Source organism: Ciconia boyciana, chromosome 5 (assembly GCF_034638445.1).
Source record: "Ciconia boyciana chromosome 5, ASM3463844v1, whole genome shotgun sequence".
NCBI lineage: Eukaryota > Metazoa > Chordata > Aves > Ciconiiformes > Ciconiidae > Ciconia > Ciconia boyciana.
Window position 1 is genome coordinate 85,686,908 of NC_132938.1, and position 18,722 is coordinate 85,705,629.

The window sequence follows — 18,722 nt, forward strand, 5'->3', positions numbered from 1 at the left end:
TTCCTGTGGGCCTGTGCACACATATGCTCAGGTGTACAAGTGCCTTCTTGATCAAGAGCCACACTTGACTTCGCTTCAAAGTAAAGTGATGAGGGGGAAGAAAGTAATCTGTCTGCAGTGTTAATACTTTATACTTTGGTGAATTTGAGGGCAAGAACTCACTTATATATAGCACTTCACTTACCTTTTATGCTACTTATGTGAAAAAGAATCTATGATTTATTACAACAGGAATATGGAATTTATACTACGCATGGGCCTGATGAAGATGCCCTGTTTAGATCTGGATTAAGAACGAGTTCAAAATACATTTGTATGTTTGTCTAAAAGCAGGTGGCTGGGAGCTAAGACAGAGGGCAGCTGAGCTGTCGGTGAGGCCTTTTTGCTTTTTCTTTATTTCCTGTGCCTGTTTGCTTTGTCTGAAGCAGGGGGAGCTTAACAATAACTCTTCCAGGAGGTGAGGAGTTTGATGGGTTCTTGCTTTTGGACAAGTCTTTTTTAACCACAGGTCATGTTCTAACTGTAACTTTTTTGCATAATAGCCTGATTTCCAGAATCACACACCCTCTGCTGAGCTGAGGGTGCACACGTTTATATGATGGGCTGGGGACGCCGTGCTGGCACACCTGACCAAGGAAGAAGTGTATATAGCGCCTTCTGTCTCCATAGCCATGTTGTACCTTGCTACAGCAATGTCATCGGGGATGGCAATATATTGAGATAAAATGGTTTCCATCAACAAATGTGCTTTTGCTCTGATGCACCCTCCCTGCAGTCAACTAAATATTTAAAAGTATGAGAAGTTAAGACATTGCTCTCAAGCACTGAGGAGCACCCATGCACAAAACCAGTTATGGAATAAATTATTTAATGGCGGCAGGCCCTCTGTTCCCCAACCTTTGTGTGTGCGCTATATGTACCATACGTTGCTGATCATGTATTAAGTGGTCGCGACCCGGATTATGTCACGACTCTGATACGTTCGGTTCCTCCCCCAGAGGTGATGTTCTTCTGTCCCCTACAACTACTGCTCTGCTCACAACCTTCCAGCAAACTACCTTGTGTCAATGCAAGCAGTTACAACATCAAAAGCTATCGGAATGATAGTTGAGGAAGAAAACCACGTCCTCAAGAGCTATAAGTAAAAGGCAATGTTGGGTCAAAATGTGTGGGCTATAATGTATGGTTGCTATCACGGGGAGGTGGAAGCACAGGTATTAGCTTCATTTCCTTATTTTTGTGGTTGTGTTTCAGAAAGTTATGTGTTCCTACCCTAGCTGCATTGCAATGCTTTTTTCTTATTAATAGGTGATTTAGTTAAACATCAGTATTTTTAAATCAAATGCACTAGATTGTGAGGATCTTGTTCAAAGCTGAAGGCTAGTTAATCTAGTTCTATTCTACAGGACTTATAGGAGTGGTGAACGGCTGGGCATTTTCCTCACTAAAATGCTTTTAAAGCTATCATAGTTCTCTTTTTAAAAACATCAGCAGTGTGTCAGCTGGAGCATTACGTTGATTTAAGAGTTGGCGATTTAACTGGAATCAGAGAACGTGTTTTGAACTCTGAACTTGGAATCCGGATGGGTTAGAAGTTGTAGAAGTTGGCCTGATCGGTGGTTTATAGATGTTTAGAAGATGTCGAACAAGGATTTTTGAGGAGCAATGTGAACAAAGTTTGTTTATATTAGCGATCCTTTGATGTGAAAATGCATTCAGAAGGTGCCAGGGCACTATCAGAGAACGTCATCAAGAACATCCCGATGTGTAATTCCACGGCAGGCATTTCCTGCTGCTAGTCTACGAGATTACACCTTGTCTGTTGTACTGCTGGGAATGCCTGTCAGGGTACAGCGGTTAATGAACCTTCCGAAGAGCTAAAGAGGTCCTGACAAGAAAGGAAACGAGGATCAGGTAGGTTGCTCTGAGCTAGCTCTGTTAGGATCAACGTGGGGCACATTTTCAAACAGTCAGAAGCGGCACCCCGGAAAATTTAACTTCTACCTAAATAAGACAGTTTTTGAGAAGTTCTCAGGATCCGATAGTGCTGGTTTGGTATCTTTTGATTTCAGTCCAGCCATTTATTTTGATGCTTTCTGCCCTCCCTACAGTACTTGTGTTGTGGTGGCTGCTCAGATTTGAACAACTGCCCTTTACGCTAGAACCAAGCCACTTCGGTACTTGAGTGTGTGCTCGTGCCTGGCATGAAGCACCCTAAATGTCCGAATGTACAGTTATGGGTGCATGAAAAAAACCTCAGAAAGGAAGCTTACTTGGGCGTTTGCAGTCCAATTACAACTCTGCAGCAGCTATCCAGGCGGACTCTTCTCGTTTATGGCAAATCTGAGAAACTCGCTGCGCTCCCGTGAAGATCGAGGTACCTCCCATTCCCTGCAGCTGCCATCAAGCGGTTCCCACCCTGGACGCCCACGCCCTTCCTCGCTTCCTCGTTTAGCCTCCGGGGATATCTTGTCGTCCCCATTACTGCACCTGCCCCCCCGAGCCTCCAGTGGAAGGTGGTACGTGAGGAGTGGGGCTTTGTCCGTGTCCTGTCCGTGCGCAGACACGTCCTCCCAGGGCCTAGGGGACTGCCGGAGGGATCAGCCGTGCTGCCCAGCTTCCCTCGGGAAGCACGGCCCCCTGGAACTCGGGCGCCTTCGCAGCGGCCAGCAGCGTCTGGGGACTGCTGGGGCACCTGCGGCAGAGCAGCCCCCAACCTGTTTGAACCAAACAGATGTCTGACCCAAATGGCTATTTCAGCATTTCTTGTGAAAATTTATACTTAAGTATCAGGCAACTTGAACCACAAAAAAATTCCTGCTCTTTTTTAACAGAATAGCTGCCGTTCTGAAAAATATCAGGCTCAATATCAGGCGATACATGCCCAGTTTGCACTTTGCCCTACTTTGTTAATTTTATAATCTCTCGTGTCTCTTGGCTTGCTCTGTGGGGCTCCTGACATAAAAAGCAGCTCCTAGAATTTTTAGTGTTTTGTATGCTACTGCTGATTCTTCAGGTGAGACTTGAAATGCACTGTTTCTCGCATGAAATAATAGCCCGCACCGATCAACAAGAGGATTATGATTTCAGATGAGGAGTAAAAGCAAAGTCAAAATAATCCGTCAGGAACAAATGGTGTTAGTGACATGAGGGGAAAGGGACGTGTGGAAAGTGAACTACGTGGCTTCAGATGCGTTCCTACAAGCTACTGAACATTTGGAAACATTTCTGATGAAATCGGCTACTTTTTAAACTGGAGCTTAGGATGCTTAGCGTATCTTTTGACTGCTTGTCTTTTCAGATGTATAGTTTTTATTTTAAGCTGTATTTCTTGCTGAAGTGATTGGCTGAGGACTTTTACTGGTGTAAGCAAGCAGGATGTGCCTTGGCAATTCTGTTGACAGGGAGACTTAAGTGGAGTTACCAGTCGGATTTCATTAGAAATGCAGATAGAAAATTTTATCAAGAAGATTTCTGGTCTACTTACGCCTTTTTTTTTTTTCTCCTTAAAAGGGGTAGGCCACACAAGACAACTTAGGAAGATGTTAAATGCGTGGAGTTCGTGCAGGCTGAATGCATTGCTTCATCCAGGGGAACAGTACAGGGATGAGGCACCTTGATGGAGCTTGGTCAGGCCAGGTTTGTAATGATAATTTAGCTGTTGACCGCCGAGCCCCTAACGTTAGTTCAAGTTTCCAAGCTGTCCTTTCCAGGGCTGAAGGCTATTGGCTTCTTTGTATGAAATCTGAGAGTTTTATTAATTAGTGCTGTAGGTGCTGGGGTAACGCCAAGTACCACAGACCTCACCACAACACTGTGAAGTCCGGCGCCGTGGTATCTCCTTCCAGTGGACTGGAAAAAGAGCCCGGGAAATTAATAAAATTAAAGAGGAAGTCAGAACAGGGGAACAATGCTATGCCAATATCCCTGTTGGGCCAGGATCCAGTTTCCTGTACTTCAGATTAAGCGGATAACTAGGAAATGCAAATAAAAGCTACCAACAGAGAAAGGGAGCCACAGCGCAACAGAGAAGCAAGGGGAGAGCGAGGGATTTTCAAACGAGGCAGAGGCATGGAAGAGAGGGCCGGATCTGTGAATTAGCTTGCAATAAATCGCAGGAGGGCAACGCTGCTCTGCTACTCTGTGTGTACGTGCACAGGGCCATCCGTGTTTTGCACCGAGGCAGTGCAGCCACATATGTATGACGACCGTTGACTGAGCCTGAGAAATCGGGACATATTTGACTGAATCATAAAGTTGATTAGAAAGGAAGGCTGTGGTGTAACTTGTGAGAGGGGGAGGTGTGGGTCTGTTTCTTTGTGTATTTGAAAGCCTGTTTCCCCCTAAGAAGCCTGTCTCTTCACAGCTAACAGAGGCTAGAGGCTTGATGGGGAGACCGAATCAGTTTAAGACTTGTTTCCATGTATTTAAAGGACTAATATAGGGTAACGTCTATCTCTTCTCCTTCCCTTCTTTCTTCCCTCTCATCTTCCCTCATGCGTCTTTTCTGCGGAGAAACCACAGCGTTTTCATAAATAGTCTTAGGTAATTATTTCTGTCCTAGCGACACTGATGTTTAATTAATGCGAGGCTTTGAGTATTCTGCAGCGCTCTACTGCTCTGATAAAGGAGCCAAACAGAAGCACAGCAGTGCGGTTTCCTCCGGCTTTGATGTTGGAGTACTGCCGTCTTTGGAAGAACCTCTGAGGAAATCATCGAGATGTGACGGGGAAACCCTCAGAACCGAGTCCTCCAGAGAGGGCTTCCCACTGCCTTCCTCACTCCCCTTCCAGAGAGGAATTCGCTTTCCATTTCTGCAGTGAAACCCGTTGGCAGCACAACACACGCTGCACTTTCTGATCGTAGCTTGCCTAGAAGTACATGTTCTGGGGAGGTGGAGTGCTGAAATTTGGACGGGGGTGGGAAATATTTGTGGAAGATATCTGCAAGTAAATAACTTCTAACACCGTGAGACAGGTACAACTGTTTTTGTTTCTGGTGCGCCAGTTCAGGCTACTCAGCTGGGACGAGCGGGGGGACAGTTCAGCGGTGCCGGTCGCACAGCCTCCGCCGAGCCGCAGCATGAAGCCAGGGCCGAGTTGTGGTGCATGTGTTTCCTGGGAAAAACTCGTCTTCCCTTCCAAAGGCAGCAAGGTGCGATTCTGCTGTCAGCAGTTTTGGCTCTGCGTTGCCCCCCCTGGGCTTTCCCGGCCCAGTGGCAGGAAGGGTCAGCCAGCAGGGCTTGGGAAGGAGCTGGTCTGCCACAGGAGAGAAAGCCCAGCTGGGGCCTTTGGATGGAAAGGCTGGACTTTGATCTCCTGAGCCCCACACGCGTCCCGGGTGATCTGTGGTCTCTAGAAGAGCCGGTACTGCATCACATAGGCCACAGCGTGCCAGCCGTGGGTTATGCCTGTCGGGCTTACTGGCTTGTGCGTGGGCAATAATCCCACTCTTCTCCCGCGGGTTGTCAGGGAGCGGCCATCACGCATGTGAGGGCTGGAAGGCCTGCGTTTAAAGGGCGACCTTGCCCCGCTTGGCCACTTGGCAGACTGACTGAATAGATGCTTACAACGCTAGGAAGAATGGTAAGCAGATCGTCTCGTAAAGTCTTCAGGTTTGACAGGCACGAGGGTATTAGCATGCAGTAGAAGTAGTGGACCAAAGTGTTCGCTTGAAATTTGCCTCCAATATAACATTAGCCCTCCTTCAGGGCATGAAGTCGCCAGCAGTCTTGCCAAAGATGTTTAAGCCTTACCCTTATTTCCAATGCTCCATCTCTAGCCTAAGGCTGCAACTGTGATACAAGTCACCTCTCCCACTTCAGCACCCTTCATGGTGCCAGCGTTCAGTTTTCTCTATTTTTCTTTTGTCAAGTAAATAACTACTGAGGGGAGAAAAGTCTCCAGCCCGTCAGCCCCATGAGCTGCACATGTAAGTCATTAAAGATGTGACTGTCAAGCATCTCCTTTGTATGACAGATCTGGGACCAAATGCGTGTGAGTCCATGGAATAGGCTTGATTCAGTCAACCAAAATTATAGGTTAGCTGTAGTTTTCCCTTTTTTTATTGATGGCAGAGTTTTAATGTGGTCACAGTACATAGTCACATGATTTACAATCAGATGGATTAACCGCTGACTTATGCTTCACATAAGCCTTATAAATCCACGTGCATACCTTCCAGATGCTAGGCAGAGAGCAGTGAGACATCTTTAAGATGTATTAGCGAGGCTATTTTCCGATAGAAAATATACACGTGGGACTAAATCCCACTGACATGATATTTTAGGAGAAATTACAGCAAAGATGTGCTTGACAAGGCCCTGTAGCTATTTATAGGCAGTTCTGTCAAATTTAGGGTAAACTTGTCTTCCCCCCCCTCCCCGCCCCTCCAACCGCATTTGCTGCAGGATTCTTCTGGTTAATTGTGGGCTGCCGAAGCTTTGCATGAAGACATCTGCACGGCGGCACCACCCTGTAATTACATGGGAAGGGATCTCTGTCTTGGGATTTTGCTGGTAGATGTACTTGCCGGGCGTTCTTCTGAGCGTGGCGGGAGGGCCGTGGCGTTTGCAGCGGCCCGGGCTGGCGCGGGAGCTTGGTGAAACAAATCCACAGACCGAGAAACGGGGGGACGCGTGCAGCAGGGCTACAGGGAAGGGCTGCTCAAATGAGAGCTTCCCCTGGCCCCTGAAGCCTCTGTAGTTAGGCTATGCTAGCCAGCCCCTTCACATTTTTTGCCACGGAGACATTTTTTAAGTTAACTGTTGCAGTTGCAAATGGCACCCACTTCGCTCCCGCCCTAAGTTAACCTAGCTCTCGGCAGCGCGTTTGCAGTGGGCAGGCATCGATCCAGTCTCTGCTGCTATTTGATGCTTTACGCTTCCCAAGGATTTATCACCTTTATGGAGCCTGTCTGCTTTGCGTGACCGCGCCTCGTCTCGGCTCGCGTTGTTAACCTGCCACAAGGATTTGCCACACTGGCGTTGTGCTTCAAGTGTGTGTTTAAACTGGGAGTAATGCCCTGCACCAGTCAGAAAGTGCTCGGTGTGGAGGCCTGGTTTGCTTTCACCACATGAGGAGTTGTTCCTAGAGTAACTAAGTCCTCTGTCAAAAAACCCACAGGTGTACAACACCAGGGTGGGTAAAAATGGAGTTCCTGAGGTGCCATTTCTGCACTTGACTAGAAGAGCTGCGAGTGTCTGAGTTTGGCCTGACTTCTGCAGCGGAGAAGAATCTTCCTCGTGATTTTCACAAGCCGCGCATCAAACCCCGAGAAGATTGGGGTATGAAGTTTTGCTTGTGATACAGTTTTCATGGTATGTAGTATTTACAGATACCACAGGTGAGTGGATAAGGAACAGTTCAACCTCAAAATGAAGACTTAACCTATGTGCTAAGCATGCCGAGAGGCTTTTACATGTCTGGTGAAGTTTTAATGCCAGTTCCCAAATAGTTAGTGCCATGTGCTGTCCTACCTATGCGGTAAAGAGTTCAACTCAGGCAGGTTCAGTTAAGAACTCAGATCGTCATCTTCCGATGTCAGTAATGAGGTTGTGTTCAGGTTTTTTCCTTGTTTTTTGTTTTCCACATGAGCTTTTGGGGCGTTTGGTCAGTTTAGGCTGCTTTTTTCAATCCCAGTTCTGTCTTCTCTTTTTGTTGATTATTCATACTGTGATTGCACCCTCTGCAAGGTATTCTCCCTTTTGACCATTTCCCAGTGCTCTTCTGGACTGATGGCTTGGTGTCTCTGAAGTAGGTGAATGTCAGTGGTGTTGAAAGTAATTGAAGTGTATTTTTTAAACATAGGCTTTACATAACTAAAAATCTTATTAGCAGGACTGCTAGGAGAGAAATTAACTTCCCTGAAAGCCAGGTTTGCTTGCAGATGCCTTCCTCAGAATATGTCAGCAATTGCTGAGAGCACAGGTGAATCAGGGCGTTCTACCCAGGGGAAGCGACAGGAAAAGATATGCCTGATGCTCAGTGTGCCATATCCCTGGGGGTTAGATTTGGTATCTATTAATAAAAATGCGTGAACAACTTCTGCAACTTAGCAATAGCTGTTGTTAAAAGCTCCCTACCCTGAACAGTTTGCAAACCTCCGAGTCCTTTCAGAACCTACCGCTGCTCCACATCTGTGCAGAACTACGAGCTCATGGACACGGGCCTGTCCCGCTCCCTTGAAGCTGGGTAATGAATCTGTAACCGATCCTATGCAAAAGTGAAAAATTCTCCGTGGTTTCTTCCAGCAGTGCCAGTGTTAAGTACACATAGGGTATACAGCTGAGGCTCAAGCCCTGAGGCTGCCAAGCAGATTTTATGAATGTTTCAGTAAACAGCATTTTAAAAAAGAAAAAAAGGAACTCTGGGAACGACTAGTTCACTTCAACGGTTGGAGGTATGACATTCATTACAGTCAAATCTGTTCAAATATCCTTGACAAATACCAGGAAAGAGTGTTCTTTAGACAGGTGGGTTGTTTTAAAAGGTCACTCCTTACTTTAAAAAAAAAAAAAAAAAAGGGAGGAGAAAGCTGTTAGGATTGCAAATCCTTCTCTTCTCTCGGAGCAGCAGCGTGGTGGGAAGGGAGGCGGTGCAGGTGGGTGTGCGGGACGGCGGGGCTCAGGAGCCGGCAGTACGGGTCGGGTTTGGCCTGCCCTCGAGGCGGGGAACACTCCGTGGAATCGGAGAGGTGCCTTTGAGAAGTCTTACACCCTGAGCAGATCACGTAGAGTTAGGCAGATGTACATCAAACCCGATTTTTAATTAGGATTTCAAAATGAACAGCCTAACTGACTTCTGTGCCTGGTGACAGGAAAAAATGAGTATGCTTTTATATGATCAAAAGCATCTAAACTTTCATACATTAAAAGCAAGACGCTTTTGCTTTGCTTTGATTTTACTTCCTTTCCTGTCTTTCTCCTTTTAGTTCATTTTGGTTTTTTTTTTCCCCCTTTGTGGAGGCTTGAGGACTTTGGTGGATATTTGAGCTGCTTTTTAAGTTTTGTGCAGCTCTCTAGGGCCAGGGATCTTAGTTTTGTTTTGATTGACCTCAGTAAAGCTGTTTTCTAACCGTATCGTAACCCTAACCTTGAGCCATCAGTGAATGCTTATTCTGTCTGGCAGGAATTTTTGCAGTGGTCCTTCAGGTCTCATAACTTAAGGAGAGTTGAAGTGTGTGTGTGATCGCATAGCAAATGTTTGTGAACCCCACAGCAGCTACTAGAAGCCATTGTCATCATACCTGGAGTTCAGCCCTCTTGGATTTTGTATCAGAGTATGTTCCTCCTGTGGTTTTTGATTTCTGCTTGCTCTCTCCTTTGCCTTTCTTCTCTCTCCTAGATTTCATCAGAACCGGCATCAAGAGAAGTGACATTTTATCAGTTTTAGTAAGCTGTGCCCATTTGTACCTTGGAGCGAATAAATTCAGGAAAGAGCTCGTTCTGCTCCTTTTGGAGAAGGCGGCGGCTGTAGATGTTAGCACCGGTCGGCCCCTCTGCACCTGCCAAACACAGCTAGTTTTCCAGCTGCCCCAAAGGCCAAGGAGTAGCAAGGGGAGGCTTCATGAAAGCAAACGCTTGCTTGTGTCAGCAGCATCGCTGCCTTGAAGTTGTTGTTACGGAAGTGAAGATGACCCCGGAGCACAGGGGGTGGTGTATTCATTTCAGTCCTTGCCCTTCCAGAGGAAGGCTGTTGAATTCTATGCAACTTGCTGCTTTTTTACGGTGTTCATCGATTCCCCTGTAGCTAGGTAGTCTGGTGCAAAATAAGGACATTCTGGTATCATAGTGAGTTGTGTATATGTATCTCCTCAGGGGAGGACTTATCTAGATAACAGACTCTCTTAACGTAAATCAGTCTGGGGGGTTCCTGCCACAGGGCGGAAGGGTCCGGCGTAGCCCTGGCACTGTGGTTTGCCTCAATGAGTGGAGCTGTAGGTTGTCAGGACATCATGTTTGCCAAGGCGGTGGGACGTCCTGGGGTGAGCACAGGTTACGTCTGTTGAGAGCAAAATAACGCTGAGTTTTGTGGATTTGCTGGCCAAGACAGACTCCACATCCTGTGAGACAAAGCCCTGGTCCAGGGAAGGATGCTCGGGTCGCCCCGCTGGGTTGTGCGCACCTCGCCAGAGCCCGTGCGGCGCCCGGCCCAGGGTGCTGCGCTCATCCAGCAGTGCAAGCAGGGAGGTCTGTTTTCCTCATTTAATTTTCCAGGCTGTTTTTGACAGCCCGTCTATGTGACCTTCCCTCGGCTGCAGTCCCCAGCCTGCGACCAGCATGCCTGCGCTCTCTTTGCACCGCCAGCACGCTCCCTCGGCCACGTCTTAAACGGCGGCTTTGGAGACATCTGGTTTGCTGAAGTTGAGCTATTCGTCTAATCCCAAAGGTACATGTGAGTCCCGTTTTATAATCCCCCCAAGAAAAAAATGGAACTAAAAGAGGTTCTGCAACCATTATCAGCACCGAAGGGGCGGCATGGATCGTGTTTTACTCTTAGGTCAGTGGAAAATAGGAAAAGATTGGGAGTTTGGAAAGTTATTTGCTTATATCTTTCCATGTAATTGTAAGAGGTCTTCCCCCCCATCAAAAGAAAACAAGCACAAAAAACCAAAACAACCCCCCCCAAGTTCAAAGACATGCAAATGAATCCTTTACTATTTTGACAGTAATTTTTTTCCACTGGAAAACAAATTATATAAACAGACTTCTAAAAAGAAAACCCCTCAGAACCGGGCAGAGGAAGTGTTCCTCCGGTACGACTTGAAATAAAAAAGCAGCACACCTGCCTCCAGCTGGCTTCCCTGCGACGCATGTCTCGCGCAGCCCCAGCTATGTGAAGTCGCTTCCAAGTCAAACAAGTAGCAATTTTTAAGTAGCACCTAAAGAGGAACGAGGCCAGGCCCTGCCAGCAAAAGCCCAGCCCCTCAAGGTTCCCGCTGCACAGGCTTTATTTTCCTTTCCCTGACCCATTTGCACAGAGTTGTTAGTGATGGCCTGGCCTGCCTCCCCGTACACAGCACACCAATAATAAATAGCAGGCAGCTGACACCCCGAGACACCTGCAGCACGCCGAACACTGGGGGATTGTTCGTCCCGCAGGACCCGCGGGCCCCGGCGCCGTGGGGAGACTTCTCCTGGCGGGGTGCCCGCCCAGGCACATGCGCTCGGACAGAAAGTCAAGCAGGACAGGTCTGGGGCCCCGAAAGGTTTCTTGGCCGATTCACAGAACATACACGATTTTTTTTTTCTTTCTTTCCGTCAGAGGAAGAGCAAGGGCGACCAAGATGTGAAAACAGGAGCCCTCTGTGCAGCGCTGCTGTTGTCTCGGGGCAGGCTTGCTTGTGGAAATCCAGTAGGTGCAACATTTGGGCAGGTGTTGAGCAGTCCCTTTCACTGGCTTTAAGGCATACCCTTATTATTCTAGTTTCTCATGCCTCGCTACTTATTCATTCATAAATTAGGTGTTTGCCAGGGAAAATACTTTGATGCCCTTCTGATGGAGCAGGTACAGGAGAGCGAGCTGAAAAAAAAGCCACCACCCCAAAACCCTTAAGCAATGTTTATGGACTTTTGAAAGCTGAGATTCTCGGGGAAAAAAAGGCTGCATTTCTTCTCACATGCTTTCCAGGCTGAAATCTTTTGCTACTTTATCTAATGGTTTACCTGTCTAATAATTACACAACTTTTATATGGCTTAGCAGGATAAATAGAAACGTGTGTGTTCAGTGCGTCAGCTAGGAAAGTGACTTGAATTTCTACGTTTCTTTCTGCACGTTGATCTCCTATGGTACCATGGGGGAATGGCAAACCTGCGATGACTTTTGCAAACTCGGAACTGACCGTATGTTCAGCTACACTTGCAGTCACTTCTGCTGTCTGATGCACAACATGTTCTTTAGCTCACAGGGAAGAGTTAATAAAAAAACCTGGTAGCCTGCTTTTAAAAATGCCTGGCTTAGGAAATGCTTGAGCTGCAGGTTGATGGGGTTCAGGATACTGCGTTGGGGAAGCAGCGTTACACACCTGCCCTGGTGTTCTGTATTTTCCCAGGCATCTACTGTTGGTCCCTTCAGGGACAGGAACAGATTTTGGTGGATCTTAGTCTGCCGGTTTTCTGGTTTTGTGACCCAAGGACAGAGCTTTCCCGGGATCAGACCACTGCCTTTACCATCGGCCAGCAAATCCCCTTTAACAAGTGGTATTTTGCCTTCGTGTGTCCTTGTAACAGATGGACCGTAGAACTGGAGCTTGTGAAGACTTGGCAGGATGTGCTTATTGTTAGCGCACAGTTCTCTGGGTTTTTATACAGACAGGGTACAGAACAAGATCATTGTTCTGGTGTAAGCGAATGCATCGTGGCCACGGGAGTCTCGATCCAGGAAAAATGCCTTTCCTGCCTCATCCAGCCAGGCTTGGCTATTGCTCTTCACTTACAAGCTGCAGAAGTTGGCCTCGGTGTCCAAACCAAGTAGCCCAGGGGCCCTCACCAGACCTGCTGCTTGTGTGTAATGGGGTTATCTCAGCCCCTCTAGCTCTTGCTGTGGCTTTTGGCGGTCTCCTGCACAGCCTTGCGTCCTAAGAACAACATCTCTTCTGCCCCTCGGCCCCTGCAGCACGCTGGGGGCCGGAGCAGCCCAGGCTAGTGGGTTTTACCGGCTGCTGTCACTGTGTGCTCGGGAGGATTTCTGTGTGGGTTTCTTTCACGCACAGGAATAAGGACGCTATTTCTCAGACGTCTTCTAGAAAACTTGGATCACGAGTCAGTCAGCTTTCCTTCCAGTGATTCTTGAGTTGAGACTATTTCTTTCTGTTGGGGATGCTTGAGGTTTCATATCAAAGTTACTATTATAATAGAGCATCAGCTGTAATGACGATTTAGAATATATATATGTGGCTATCAAACACACTCTGAGCTGATGTATTTGAAGTGAAACGAGAGGAGAAGCTAGCGGTGCTTTTTTCCTTCTGGTTTGTTTCAGTGCTAAACGAATGTTGGCACTGAAATGCTAAAAAAAAAAAAAAAAAATAGGGCATTTAGCTGAGGAAAACAAGAACTGGTGAAAGTTTAATAGAAGCAGAGCTCAAACAGAGCTCAGCAGTGGGGCAAATACTGAGAAAATGGTGAAACCATCCAGGAATTTCAGTAGGTTTTACCAGGGACTTACCTGCAAGGGAGTTTGTTTTACCGAAGTAAGTTGCAAGGATGCTATTTTAAAAGAACGAAATGTCATGGAAGGTTTTGATTGACAAGGATCCTTTTTGTGACGTTTTCCCTGTTCTTTAGTCTCTTTTTCCAGACTTTTTCCGTGCAAGGCCGTCCGTGGCTGTAGTATTGGAGCAGGTACTCAGCCTGTGCTTTTTCCCTGGTCTCCCCACAACGGGGAGCTGTGGTGGCCCCGCATCCCCTAAATCCTTCATCCTGCCTCTCAGCTGGACGCCACAGAAAAATTGTACGCTGGGGCTTGGCGGAGGGATCTGGAAGAAGCACGCAGGACCTCAGTTTCTGTGGCAGGCATAAAGCGTCATCCTGAGCAGGTAGAAAACCCCTGTTTTTCACTTCGCCTCCTATGGGATCGTGGTCGTTGTGGTACGGTGCTGTACGATGTCCTGCTGTGGTGCAGAGCAAGGCCCAGCGGAGCCGCTCGCTCCGCCGGCACCTTAGTGGAGAGTGTGATTCAAAAAGATTGTGTTGGTTTGAGAGAGCGTAAAGAGGCTGAGATGGCAGCTCTTCTGGGCGTCCTTGGGTGTTCTCCCCTCAGCTTTCTCTCTTCACGTACTGAGTTGGTTTTTGGTTTTGGCTTCGTGTTTCTGAATTTACTAAAAGGCTTGTAGTTCTGCAGTAGCTTTAAAGAGAAGCTGGCTTCCCAAAAAGGTTTCAGGAAGCATCTGCAGTTATATATATTTTTTTAATGGGTTGTAATTAAAAAGCAACTGCCCTCTCCCCAATCCTACACTTAAATTCAGGTGGGGTGGGGGGTCCTGCACTGGCTTTTCTTTTTTTCCTTTCCTTTTTCTTTTCTTTCTTGTTTCTTGTTGTTTGCCTTTTCTTCTCACTCCCACCTTTCCTTACATACAGACAACTGCCTTTATACTTCTGCTTTTTTCCTCCTTACGTCTCTTCGTTCTGCTCAGAGCATGACCTGCAGTAACTATCCCTCATTGACCTGGGGAGCGAATGCTCCTCTGCTGGGAAAACGTGCCTTGTTCCACGTTAGCTGAACCCAAAGGCTGTGGCTACCTTCTCGCTGCTAACGCTGACTTCTTATGTTTGTCTGAGCAAATTTTAGGTTCTGTGTGCATTTCTGTTTTTAATAAGCTCCTTTATTTTAATGCTAACAGAATTAATCTAAACTCACACTCTCAGCAGGCTGTTCTCAGCCAGAATATTGTTTTCAAACTGAGGCAACACCCTGTTTACATAGATAAGCAAATTCACAGTCCACAGAGCTTCTTCCAGTTGGAGCAGCTGCCGAACACTTAACAGTGAGGGACTGGGAAGCACATGTTTCACATACAAAGCAAACATTTCTTCTTCTGAAGGGTAACCATATTTTTTTTTTCTTTTTCTTTCTTTTTTTTTTTTTTTCTGAAGAGTTGAAAGCTAGAACATCTGCTTCTTGGCCAGCCATTCTTTCCCACAAACACTGCTACCCAGATCCAAAAAAGCTTGGTTAGGTTATTGTGTGTGTATGCGTCTCGGTGCCTGCGTTTCTGAAATATGCCCAGAACCTCACCAGGGGAACACAGGGAACTGTTAAACAAGGCAAACCCTGTTGTGGACCTGCGACTCGCACCTCGGCCGCTGCCGCGCGGTGGTACCCTGTGGCCAGCCCCGAGGAACGGCACCGCAGCAGCTGGGCTGCGCTTCCACCGGCTGTGCCGTGGGGCGGCCGTACCGGCCGGAGGCTGCCGTTCGGTGAGACAGGGCACCTGCCCTTTTGTGCAAAGGCTCTGCAATCCGAGTAGTCGGGGGCTGCTCTCAGGGCATAAACGTGAAGGTGCCCGGCTGGAGGGATGCAAATAGCATGCGCTCGCAGTCGACTTCTCAAAGAACTTGGCCCCAGAGACAGAGAAACACATTGTCCGTATCTCAGTTGGTTATTTAAATTATTGTAGTTAAGTGGGCTGCTTTTCATACATCCACAAACTGCAAAGGTCTTTGGGGGAAAAAAACCAACAAACGTGTACAGCCTGTGCGCAGCAGCACTGGGGTTGAATCTAGACTCGAGTACCTGGCAGGTGAGAGCAGCCCCGCTCTCGGGGTCTTTCTGAGGTGCTTCTGCCTCGAAAACGTCCCCCGAATGCTGCATCTGATGCCCTTTGCCTGGCACATAAAAGCAAAGAATACAGACGGTCGCGAACGAAAGCCTGAAGTCCTTCAGCACGGCAGTCTTCTGCTTATCCCAGTGAAAGCCGTACCTTATCCGACAACTGAAGTGTTGGGCCTTGAGTAATAATTTTAGCAGCTGTGTGGTCTGCTCTCAGTGTTATTCCTGCAACACCAGCATGAACTAGGTCTCTGTGAACCACAGAAGGGTTTTACCGTTTGGTACGAGGTACAGCACCTATTGCTTTATGTTACGGCACAGTTTTTGTCTCTGTCTTTCTGCTAACTAACTAAAATATCCAAGAGTACTTCTGCGTGCTCTGGTGTCCTAGGTTAGCACCAGGCAGTGCTCTCTGGGGCTGGGATCCAGCATTTAGGTGCTGAACAGGGAAAGCGTATAGAGATGCTGTCTAACTCATATGGTCGGAGCTTGAAGATATTTTAAGTGAGGAAAAACAACCAAGGCAAACATAAATTTTGTATTTGTGTGAGTGCGTGGAAGGATCTCTTCTTTTCTCCCCCCCCCAGTTTGCATTTACCTTTAGACCACATCCTGCTTATTTTGGATACCTGAGAAGAAAGCAGACTAAAGGCTGCTGTGATCCTGTGATTACTCTCAAAGTCCTTGGTTTTTTCTTCCTTTGTACAGTAATAGGCAGGTTAAAGATGCATGTTTTCCAAAAGCCCGCTTGCCATTTATGAGCATAGGAGAAGGAAACTGAAGTCATTTCAGACCTATTATAAGCTTTAGAAACATTTCAAAGTTAGCATAAGTAAGAGAATGGTATTTCCAGCTGAAAATCTGGGAATGTGCACAGATTTTAGTGGTGGTTCAATCTCTCTACTAAAAGGACAAGGTATTTCTGCTGTACCCCGCCCCCTTCACCCAAAATCAAATTGTGCAGAAGGTAAAATCCCAGCCTGTAAGCCTATGTTTTATGCTATTTTCAATCCCAGCTAGCCAAAAGAACAGGTCAGCAATTTATTCCTACTTGCAAAGCAGAAATGGTAATAGCATCTGTTTTAAAGATACAGAGGTGAGGTCCTTTCTCTGACTACTGTTGCCCACTGGTATTTCTATTAGATGTAACATGATCTGCAGGTGGCAAATAAGGCCAAACACTACGCAACAAAAATAAATTGCTAGTCATTAAAAATGTATTTCAACTGGTAATGTATTTTACGCCTGTGCCTTTCAGCCTAATTGGGCTAGTTCCCCTGGGTCCCCACCTGTGATATTGTCCACATGAAAAGAGCTTCCTCAATGAATTAGTAATTGACCCCTAAATATTGTCTGTCTTTGCTTTCCTGTCATCTACTTTCAGTTTGGTGTGCTATTAAAGGACTCGCATTACGAGACTGTTTCACCCGACAGCGCAGGGCTGGTCTCTTTATATTCCCATATATTCTCTCTCCTCAGCTACGCTGCACTTGAACACGTCTGCATTGCAATAATTTCAAAGAGAGCCGAATCGTGGCACACTCCAGTTCATTTGCCATCTCGTAGGTCCAGCAAAGCCCTTGGATGCAACTCAAAAACTGGTTGTAATTGGTGTGTAGGACGTGCCCACAACTGTGCTGAGGAGGTGCTGAAAGAAAAGCCTGTATTAAGATGTTTTATTTCAGGGTAGCAATGCTCTCCTCCAAGGAGAGAGGAAAGGCAAGGGTTTCAGGAGAGCTAAAAGTTTTTGGAAGATAATTGACACCTGCACCTTTTAATCCCTAATAAGCAGCTGTTGTTTTTCCCCCTCTCAGGGCTATTAATTGGTCGTACTAGCAATGTTAGCCCTCACTGTTCGCTTTGCTAGTGTACAAAAAGGGCCCGAGCTCTGGAGAGCTCATTTGCAGCATCACCTTATGAAGAGTGAAGACAGCCTTCTGGTACGTGGGTAATGATGACCAATCTGAGGTCTCTCTCGGAAGGCTCGTATCTGTATCAATAGCTTTTCTTTCACAAGCAGCATTACTCAGCAGCAGACTAAGACCACAGGTTGGAGTAACGCCAGAGAAGGGCCGTGCAGGGCAGATACTCGTACCAATTCCTCCAAGAGAAGAGTGGGGCACGGAGGAGTGATGTGTTTGGGCAGGTCCCTTGGTTCCACCCTGGTGCTCTAACCAGAGAGAAATGATCCTTCAGGGTGTGGGATATTTCAAAGAGCCGGATTTAGCTTAATGTGAGGAATGTAATTCTTTCTGGTAATGTTAACAGAAGAGAAACAAATGCAAACAAATTCTCCTGCAACCCAGCAAGTCTGACCAGCGCTCGCCAGTGTCAATGGAAGCAGGTCTTCTGTCTTTGACGAACATTGAACCTGCCTCACGATGCGTACAAATATACCCCAAATGATGGGCAAGTCCTGGCATTTAGGTGTCCGTGGCAAGATCTTGTTGGGAATCACAACCAATTTTAGGAAGCATGTTTCAATGTATGAAGTAACATATATAGGAGTGAATCACTGGCAGGTGGTGTTTGTTTTTTTTCTTACAACTTAAAAGATCACCGATGGAACCAGACCCCAGCATAGACAATATTTTCTCAGATATCCTGTGGAAATTGTGCACAGAATAGTTCGTATCCTTTAAAGATAAAGGTGCAAGGCCTTCATGGTTGCACAATCCTGCCTTTTAAGCAGATTATTTTAGTGGCTTTTGAAGCACAGCTTGAAGAACATGCTTCAAAACCTGGGAAAACCCACTACCCAAATCAGTCCAGTTATGGGCCGGACTCTTACCCAGCCTAACGCTAGCAATGTATAAGCAAACTTGTAAGCAGGAGGTAACTGTAATTTGTGCCTCTTCTAAAATCCTTTTATACTCCCTCAACTGTATATAATGGCATTAATATATGTGAGAATCGAGTCCGCAGTGTTTACAAATGATGGCCAAAGGAAAGCTGTGTTTGTATTTTCCCCGTGTTTGTATTTTTCCTGCCTGAACAGCTTTTCTGGCTTTCCCTTTTTTCTTTCATGGACTTGGAGCATGACACAAAGACCACGCAGTTTTGTTTCATTGCTTTGAATGAGCTGGATAGAACAGCCCTCAGGTTGCTATTTGAATCAGAAGTGCGTGCAGGAGGCTGGAGTGGATCTTCGTGACTGATCGGGTGTGTGCCATGAACAAGAAGGCCCACCCAGTACATACGATGCTTGTCAATATATGGATTTATAGGAAGCAGTGTGTACCATAGTGTACAGCTTGCAAAAGTTTTGTAGTTTAGGTTTGGTCCAGAAAAATTCCCAAAATACTATTCAAATTAACTGAACCTCTAGTATTTGGAGGGGAAAAAAAAAATACAGGCATTTAACTCAAATTCAAACGCCTTAGTGCTTCAAGTTTCTACCTGTGCTGGAAGTACTGAGAAGTTGATATTCTTTCCATGTTTGTCCCCAGCTA

General features: G+C 46.7%; 2 protein-coding genes across 3 annotated transcripts in view; both read left to right on the plus strand.

The window, feature by feature from the left end:
* The window catches only part of BMP3 (bone morphogenetic protein 3), a 293,266-nt gene that overhangs the window by 203,538 nt on the left and 71,006 nt on the right, over window positions 1-18,722 (plus strand). The window lies entirely within an intron of this gene.
* The window catches only part of CFAP299 (cilia and flagella associated protein 299), a 239,618-nt gene that overhangs the window by 183,274 nt on the left and 37,622 nt on the right, over window positions 1-18,722 (plus strand). The gene's annotated exons all lie outside the window — the stretch shown is intronic.